This window comes from Lepisosteus platostomus, chromosome 1, assembly GCF_059453375.1.
Source record: "Lepisosteus platostomus isolate fLepPlt1 chromosome 1, fLepPlt1.hap1, whole genome shotgun sequence".
NCBI classification, from domain to species: Eukaryota; Metazoa; Chordata; class Actinopteri; order Semionotiformes; family Lepisosteidae; genus Lepisosteus; species Lepisosteus platostomus.
The window spans coordinates 58,468,053-58,478,124 of NC_142611.1; the positions used below are offsets into that span (position 1 = coordinate 58,468,053).

Below are 10,072 nucleotides of genomic sequence, written 5' to 3' on the forward strand. Positions count from 1 at the left end.
TGTCAAAGAATCAATGCAGCAGTTTGACTGGGTGACAGCAAGAACACTGCACATCCAAGCAAGTGATTCTGGTAAAACCTTTGATTTAGAAATGAGAGAAGGGAATTTGGACCATTGGTTATCTTCTTGCTCGTTGAGTATTTCTTATAGCCATTTCTTGATGAATCCCAGGCAATATACTCCAACAGTACGGCTGAGCAGCTTATTCCAGACAGCCGCAACCATTTGTGTAAACAAATAGCTGCCGTTGTCAATTATATATATAGTACACATCTTCTTTAATTTCTGTTTGTGTTCTCCACTCCTTATTTTCATAAATGGCCCCGAAGTGTTCATCGAGCTTTATTTTTGTTAACACTTTTCAATACTCCTCTTGAAATATGTAAATTAGCCAGGCACAGGCTCAGTAAGAAATGAATCATGAAAAAGGAATGGATTTGTATTATACAACGTGCTCTCTCATTACACCAGATGTGCAGAAGATTGCACTGAAAACAAGAAGCATGCAAAAATCGTACAAGCCTTGCACAAAATGTCATAAAGGAAAACAAAATCTCATAAAAAAACAAACTGTGATTAATCAGATGGTTGTGTCATTAGAATACATGCTACATATCTGGCTGTTAAATCCTTGTTTCGGTCATGGTTTCTGAGTACAAAAGAAATCACGAACTCATTTTTTTAGAGATTTACCAACTGTCAAAATGGGACTGCTCATTTACAATTGTAATGAGAAATATGGAGATGAATAAAATCTAATTCCATCTAAATATCCACATAGTTGGACGAGCACAAAAAGTGCAAGGGCCTCTTGACAGTCTAATTTTTGAAGATGACACAGTGCCGTCTAATAACACTACCTGATAACTATTGAGATTTGAGCTTATTAAGATCCCACAATTCATTCAAAGACCTTTTGCTAAACAGTTTGACAAAAAGGAAAAAGAATATGAAATCTGGTGAAAATGTAACAGTTCTTGACACAGAGAATCTAAGATTTTTAAGTCACTCTCCCGGCAGCACATATACTAAAACTGCCATGATATATAGAAGATTAGCATGACCCTGATCAAGGATGACATGCACATTTGTGAAGCGTTACATATTTGGGGGGTTACAGGTGTCTGGATCACACTACCTAGCGATATTTATGACGTTAATACCCTGAGATCCTTCAATTATTTAGCTACTATCTCAAACAGGTTAGATGGGTCGAATGGCCTCTCATTGTAACTTTTCTTATGTTGAACTCACACTTCTGACAATTAACATCCTTTTTAAGACTTCAGAAATCAAACCCTACATGATTGCAGTCTAGATTATTATACCAACAATTATCTGGATTCCTATACCAAAGCCCTTTTCAACAATGCTTGCAGTTATCAATTACCCAACTTGTGAGTTACCTTTTCTGCTTGTACTTGTCAGTGAGCCTCTGCAAAGTAGAAGAAAATCCAGTCTCAGTCTTATCTTAGTCTTCATGAATAAAGTATTCATTCTTAGCTTTTGTATTTGCCATCTGATTTTTTTTACAAATACTTTCAAAGTACAATGCAATTTTATCCTATACAGAATAATTTCACATACACTTTAATACCTACTGTATACTGTACCTTAAAGGTAAGAATATAATATGTCGTCATTTTGTTATCTTGTATATATGATGCATGCCAAGCTAGAGTAATTGATACTTGTAAGGCTTATATTAAAAGGCTGATTTATACGCTAGTGAAAATCAAAGGGACAGTTTAATGGCAGTGTGTTGCAGCCTAGGCATGTAAATTTAAAGCCTACAATGCCAACTTTATTGGTACCTTTTGAAGGATAACAATTTAAGTCTTAATATTATTTATATTACTGTATCTTAAAATGCTTTTGTTTGAGTAACTCTGAATTTTAATCCGGTAACTATTTTTTTAAAAGCTGGATGGGAAAAAAAAAGCCGGACGCCCAGGTCTGACGTGGGCAGTGATTACAGATTGTATTCGCAATGTTCCAGTATTAAAGGAAGACGTTCAAATTTAAATTAACTAACCGTAATTCAGAACCAAACAAGGTGGGCCGAAACCTGTTTCTTACCTACTGTATTACCAATTACCAATCTTCAGCATTGGTTTCAAACAACTTATTAAATTAATCTTTAATTAGATACCATCCATCCGTCTTCGAACCGCTTTGTCCAATTCAGGGGTGCGGGGGAGCTGGAGCCTACCCCCACCAGCAATGGGCCCAAGGCAGGATACTAATTAGATCCCTCTATATAAAATGTTGTGGTCTTCGGCATTGCTTGTTTCTTTTTATCTTCATGTATTTCTTCCGTATGGATATGATTCTGATCCTTTTTAAATATCTTTATCTTTCGGAGAATCACCCCTTCAACCTCCCTAAGGTTCTCTCCACAGGAGGCCCTTGCCTCCTGTCTGTGTCTCAATGGCAGATGAAATGTTGGCCTTGTGATAGCTCACTGCATCTCAGTCTCCAGGGAAATTAACACCAAATTGATAGAGCTCGGGCTTCTTTACAGCTTTCATCGTGGACTCTTGGGACCACTGTTATCTTGAAGGTGTGGGATTATTTTATATACGTGTATTTTATTTAAGATCACACATAAACTGTTAATTCCTTGGAGTAATCTAGCACAAAGGATCAATAAAGGTCCTTGAGTCTAGTTTAGCCGTTTCACCCGTGAGGTGTGATCTGCCGCTGAGATCCTTCTGAAACAGTAGGGACACTTGGAACAAAGAGCCTGGATATAACGCTTAATGGTCCATGCTTGGAATATTTTAAAAAGACTGCACACATTCCACCCTTCCAAATATTTCACATCTATTGTTCAAACGTTCTGTCTTTTACTATATTCAGTAAGAGATTGGGCTCCTGAGTAATTAGCAGCAGGGTAGAAAAATGAATAATGAACAAATGTAAACCACTATCAACATGCAGCAAAAATGTTTGTAATGTGGTAAAAGATCTTTTTTGGAGTCCGCATTTAATGAAAAAATATCAAATGATGTGACTCTAGACAAACAATAAATAATAACTTGAAACAGCTGGTTTCATTCTATTTAATTTTCTTTAAAAAAAAAATGGAATAGTCAATTATACCTCCCAGTTTGGAACAAATAATTCTGAATCACTTCAGCTCACTGCTACAGCCTCTGAACCAGCATGGAGGAAACCGGGACTGTGTGCACAATCCTCTGATATGGATTTCGGCATTGAGGATTTTATTAGAACTTATAATTCCACCTCCACTGCAGTTCTAAATTCTTCTTTTTAGACTCCATGATCAAAAATAAAAAACACACTGCAAAGTTCTTAATTAACATCCTGTTGTTTTCTTTGGAATTTCAAAATCTAATTAAACAGATCACCGATTTTTAATCAGTATAATATTTTTGTTTTGTTAACACAAAGTTATTCAACAGCCCCATCCCAGTATAATCAATTATTATTTCTAATTCTGAGGGATGAACACAAATGATAGTGACAAGCAAAACAAAATCCATATTTTTTAAACTAATTATGGTATATAAACCACATCTTTCACTTCACCAACATTTGTTCAAATAATAATTTACTTCTGCTCTTCAGAATTAATTTTATTATCTGATATTTCTGCTATTGCTATGGAAATGAAAGAAGCCCTAATTATGAGGTCAGAGGTAACCTACAGTAATTGTTCAGGCAATAGTGTTACTCAAGTGGTATCTTTCTTTTATAATGCAGTGGGAGTTTAGTGCTGAGATCTAGAGTTTGTATAATGTCACAAGAGAACTCAGTCACTATTACCTTATATTTCCATGTATACTTAAAAAAACTCTCCAAACAAAGTTTTAAGAAGAAATTGATCAAATCCATACTGTACATTTGCTAGATCCTGTAAAAAATCATTTATAAAGTATGACCAGAGAAAGAAAAAACATTTTTGAATTAATAAAATATAGATTCTCTCTGCCTGTTTTTAAGAAATGATTCTTGAGTGCCTTTTAAAATTCTGTCTTTCATCAGTTCTCTCAGGGTTGGAAATTGAATTGCAAGCCCTCTTGTTTTTCCGCTTGTGACAATGTGAGCTAAGTCTCTGGCTTTAAAGTACACAGCACAGGTACTGTCAAAAGGAACAATTGAATATCACCTTGACTTTTCAGGAGGTAGTTAGCAAAAAAAATCCCATCTTAACATTCATGCAGCAGTTGAGGGGGATAAATGGAGAGATTAATTCTGAAAGGCCACCTGCCTTAAGATAGAGATACTTCTCGTCAGACAGGAACACTGTAATGAAGAGGTGATCATAGGCCGATAAGATCAAAGGCACTACATTTGGTTATGTTGGCCCAGAGAAACAGACAGCAGAACCTTAATAAATCACATTTTGATGCTGAGACTTTTTTAAATACACAAATACCCAAAGCTCTCTCTGTGATGAAAATTGAGACACATATTCAAGAGACACAGTGGTCTTTAAAGGTTATTATAAGTGTATTTTGGGGGAGTGACTACGGACTTTGTCCAAACCTTTCATTCCAAAAGGAAATGATAATGTTCTCTCATTAAGTAATATTACATTATAATTAGTGACATTTACTATAAATTGCTTCCTCTTAATGCCTTGCTTTTTAATTTAGTATTTGGATATTGGAGGAAGTGTTCTTTCTGTTCCTAGCATGATACTTACTGATATACAGTACAAGTCCTGGGTCTTTGATGCTTGTAAACACTGTCTGCTGGTATTACAGCAATGTAGAAAAATGTCACCATTGATGTCATCAAATCTTAATTTGCTTGAATCTGTTAGGGATGTTGGAAGAGCAAGCCGTGGAATGGCAGGAGACACTGGAAAGACATGAGTAATCACAGGGAACTAGGAACAGGACAGAAGAGCAGCGCCCTCTAGGTGTACAGGGCATGACAGAATCGAGATGATCCTTTAGTTCTGCTGCATAAAACTAAATAAAAATAAACAATGCATGTGAAGAATCAGACACGATCCAAAACCTTCCAATCCAAGATGACTGGTTTCATCCACAGGTCTGACATCATTAAGTTAAACTTAGATCCATAGTACATACTAACTATTAGATCTTGTTCCAGCAACACAGTGATTAAATTACAAAAATAAGAGTTTGTATTGTATTGTATTCACAATTTATTTACTCATGAAATTAGAATGTATTAAATTAAGTGAAAGTTGAATTTAACTATACCTGTAGTCACTTTACACAAAGCTCACTAGCAAAAGTTTATTCTTATCAAACCCAAAACACTAACTCTCTTTAGATTTAGGAATCTGAAGTTACTGTGCAGGTGACACATAAGCAAAACTATGTTATTTCAGCATTAAACTGAAATGCGATTCATTCAGGCCTTGAAAAAATGTTCACTGCATACATCAGACTGTATATGTCAGCATAGAATGTGGGAAATATACAGTACAGTATGTATACTGTATATGTTTATGTATTTAGATCTATTGGGCAGCTATTAAAATACATATAAACAGTACATCCACTGAACATCAAATGTCTTAAATCAAAACAAGAAACAAAATTGGTTTGAGTGTTTTTGAAGGATCACGAGTAATTCTAAAGGAAAAACAGCTTTCGTGCCTTAACTGTCTTTGACAAATGTATGCTGTCGGTATTGTTCTCACAAATGGATGCAAAACATGTACTGTAGCCTTAATGCATACATATAGTACTGCAGGCAACTCAAAGAAATACAGAACAATGTACTGTATGCCTGGAATATCAAAGAGTAATATCAAAAGAGTGTGTAACATCATTACAACAGTGAAGAGAATAAGATAACAATGGGAGAGACAGAGAGTACAGCAGGTCTCAAAGTGTACGATGAGACCGTTTGAGTGTTGTCACTCCCCAGGGTTCTTAAGAGTGTTCAGATGACCCCACAGTGAGGGCAATCTTTTATCACAGCTGGGCTGATGCTTTTCTTGGCTGTGTGTGTCAAGCACTCAAGGACATGTGAAACGGTGTTTAGAATGTAGGTTATGACTGAGCACATTGCCATTGGAAGACAAGTACATCATGGTTGAACCAAGGAAATACTTACTGGGTGCCAATACATGTATATTAGTATAACACAGATAAATACTAGATAGAGAGTCTAGATTTTATTTCCAGAGTCTAGTAGAAACTTAAAATAGTGTGAAAAGCCTGGATAAATCTGTTCTGTTCCAGGCATCATAGACTATGACTTGCATATCAAAAAATCCTTCTTCATTACCAAGTTGAACGCTGTCTGACTTTAATTTGAGTATTTAATTGTTATAACATGATCAAATTTCCAGCAAAAGGAATGAAAAGATTAAGAGACGAATTCACTGAAATGTTCAATTTAGATGTATGCAGAGCTTAAACAAAGAACTGTGCCCGATGTCTGAGTTCAATGCCTTTTGTTTATTTGTAAAGGCTTCTTCTAATAATTAAGCTGAAGCAACAGAGGCTCTCCAGTCTCTTTCCCAGCAAGATTAGCAAGGAAATTTACAGCACAATAACCTTCCACAATTGTGTCATGATTTATTTAACAGTTACATCTATATACAGATCATGTACAAATAACAAGCCTTATGCCTGAATGCAGATGGTGTTTCAAAGCCCTCAATAAGAATTGCAATGTACAGAAATCATACTCTACATGCATTTTTGTTTTTTTATAGATGTCTTAAATGCTTCCTTTCGATTGTGTCAATTGCTTATTTTGGATTAAATCCAAATATCTCTTAGAAAGGTTCAGTATTACACAATGAATGCAGCACCTGAACAAAAGCACTCCAGCTTATTAAAGTATAGGAAAAACATAAGAAGGGATGGTCAACAATTAGAAAATCCAATAAGAATTTGCTTAACTGTTTGACTGCTTAATTTAGCTGAGGTGGATCATTTTTAGCGAGAAAATATTAATTTCTTATTTTCTTAGTCTTTGCTCAGTGATGTATCAGCTGAAAGAGGGTGCAGTTTGTTTTTCTATTCACATTCTATTTCCCAGACTGACAGTTACAGGGTGAAAAGCATGCAAACAGATATTTCAGATACTTAGCAGATTCTGTAGACTATCAAGTGTGATAGGGCAGACTTAAGGTTTTAGTTTGCTTATGCATGTTAAATGTGCACCTGAGAAAATTAGCCACAGGTTTATGGATCTTTCATGTGCATAAGAGCTGTCTTTTTGGCAAATCTGACTTAAGCCTTCACAAGGTGCTGACTGGTAACTACTGTATGATTGTTCTAGCCAAGGGCTTTCAAGGCCGAAAGAATCTTTAAGGGAAGAAGTGTCGGGTCACTATCAAAAACACCTCACAATGTGAATAAAGAAAGCACCTCACAGTGTCAATAATTCTTTAGATTCAGGATTTCAAAGGGCTTTAAAGCTTGTCATTAAATGCCTCGATTAAAACCGTTGCTGTGGTTTCCCATACCAGTTTTCATGATGTGTAGAATTCACAGATACTTAGGAAAGGAAATTTTATTTCCATTAAGTTTCCTGGAAAATGCTGATGAGCAGCAGTTATCAGACTCCAAATGGAATATTCAGGTCACGTTTAGAAAATGCTGATACCCACAGTACAAAATTAGTGAAACAAGTGAGTTTGGGAACAAACTAAAACTAGCCCTTGTGAGGTACAGCTCACATTCCAAGGACATTGTTCCTGAAGTCACGGAGCTGGTACAGCTGGAATAGATAACTTTTGTTTAATATATTCAGTCCCCTATAGATCAGTGACACTGTTATGATCTGTCATGCCAAAGCACATTTTGATTCATCACCCTGCCTCGTTCAATATGTTTATAAACACGCTCTCTATATTGTATACGTGCACAAGAGTCCCTGATAAAGATCGATATTGCACTCATCTGCTGTGCTGTCTTTTTCCCAAGGCCCTTGATGGAGGTCTGACTTGATGACTTCACCTGAAAGTCAATAACAGGGAATAAAGAACTCTTACACCATTCCTTAATGCATTTTTCATAGGACCCAATATAGACCAAACAATACAATTCCCTTTCACTAAGACACTCAGAAAGTTCAGTGAACCTTGCTTGTAATTTTTAAACAAATAGTTGCTTAAAAAATTGAAAACATAATATCTTAAATTGTTTTGTGTGTCTGCCATGCATCCAGCAAAGTATAAAAGGTTAGACATTAACTCCGAGTATACAGCTGTTTGAGCTCTATAGTCTAGAGCAGTGGTTCTCAAACATTATGGACCAAGTACCAACCCTGATCAACCAAAGCATTCAAGTACCACCTACAGTACAAGTCACCTTGTCATAGGAACCACAGGAAATCTCAATGACCAACATGAGCAAGCATGCCCACAGACTCATATGATAAAAATAGCACCAAGCACTTATCATTTAGGTGAGAGGGGTGAGCCTGTTTAGTCGATAAAAGCCTTGCAATGTCAGTAAATCCCAAACTTAGATGATTTGGTTCTCAACAGGTGTGAGTGATCTATCGGAGCTGGTGTCAGTACTCTTGGCTTCTATTGCTTTCAGCCATGACATAATACTTGATTTTTGAGAGGTATTAATTATTGATTAATTGTTCTGTTGGTGAATGTGGCACTGTTGGAGAAATTGTTTCCTCATTTCCATTTAAAAGGAGTCCATCTCAGAAGTTAAAAGAAGTTTTTATTTCACGTACATGGGAGCGAAACACACAGAGATGCTTGGTGTATTTTTCTCAAAGTAATTAACCTAGAACAGTCCTTAAATATTTTTCTGTTATCTATCATGCTTTCCTGTGCTTACAAGATTGGCATTGTTCAAAATCACACACATTCTCCTACCTCCCTATCTGCTAAAGATAACTTCTTTTAATACAATTGGTCACTTCGTTTCGTAGCACACATTCCTATTCCTCGTACTGTATATACTGTACAGTACTGTACATAGTAGCCCTTGTGTCCACTCAAGTATTAGTGTGCACTGGATCAACGTAGCTAAGTACATAGGCTGCGTATTTGACACAAACTAATTTTATTAAAATAGAAAATATGAAAACCCATCTCAAGCTTTCTGAAACCAATCAAATAAATTACAGATGAAAAATGTACATGATTTTAAATTATTTAATTTTCCCAATTTTTCAGTGCACACAACAAATTACCAGGGTCACCTGGTGTACCACCTGGGGGGCGCTACTGTGACCGTGACGGTTCCGCTCGGGCTCGTGCCCTCCACCACTCCAACCCGCCCTTTTCGTCCTGCAACACCTAGGGTGCGAACCTGGGTCTCCGGCGTAACGCAACAGGGAGCCAGCCGCATGAGCTAAAGGAGACCTCCCCCAACCTAGGCAACTGAGGTCCCTGCTATGTGCAGAGAGGGCGATGACATCACTACCACAGTTTGAGGACTAGAGTTATGCATTCAATACTGGGTCATGTCGTTAGCAAGCTGTGACCAGGATTCCCCAAGATAAAGTGTAAGTACAATATCAGAGAAGTTTCAGGATTAATCAGACAGGGTTCTGTCCACTTGCGACGATCAAGGACTCCTGTGAGCCGCTGGGTCTCTACAGGCTTTGCAGTGACTGTGAGGAAACTACTGCTTTCCAATCAGTTTTAACTCTCCTGCAATCCACTATGGAGCATGCAGCCTGTCGAAAGATGAACGGCTGTCATAGATTGGTGTGAGAGGCGCATATATGCTCATCTCTTTGTTCTCTGCAAGACTCGTTACTATGAGCCCAGACAGAAACAACTGGTGATATCAAACATGATGGGTATAAAATGAGCAAATACTAAAAATTTTAAAAATAATGTGCACTGCAGCATTTCTGTGACTAGAAGAAGTGTCATTTTCTACTGTATATGTGCAGTACTGAATATCTTTGCAAGGGAAGACTACACTATACTATAAAATGTATTGTATTATGAACTGTTAGCAAACACAACTTCTGTTGGTCAATATGTATGACCAAAATGGAGTGGTCTAGCAGTTGTGGTGTGAAACAATATTGTGTCTAGGAGGTAACTTGAAATCCAGTAAAATGTGCCATGCATACAGCAAAAAACAATAATTTTGAACTGTAATTTGTTTATGAAACCTTA

At 36.7% G+C, this 10,072-nt stretch overlaps 1 non-coding gene across 1 annotated transcript; it reads left to right on the forward strand.

Annotated features, from left to right (window-relative positions):
• Positions 1–1,004: 1,004 nt before the first annotated feature.
• On the forward strand, positions 1,005–1,110 carry LOC148678293 (U6 spliceosomal RNA). Its single transcript, XR_015940460.1, has one exon. It is a non-coding gene; the product is annotated as a U6 spliceosomal RNA (small nuclear RNA).
• Positions 1,111–10,072: the final 8,962 nt, after the last annotated feature.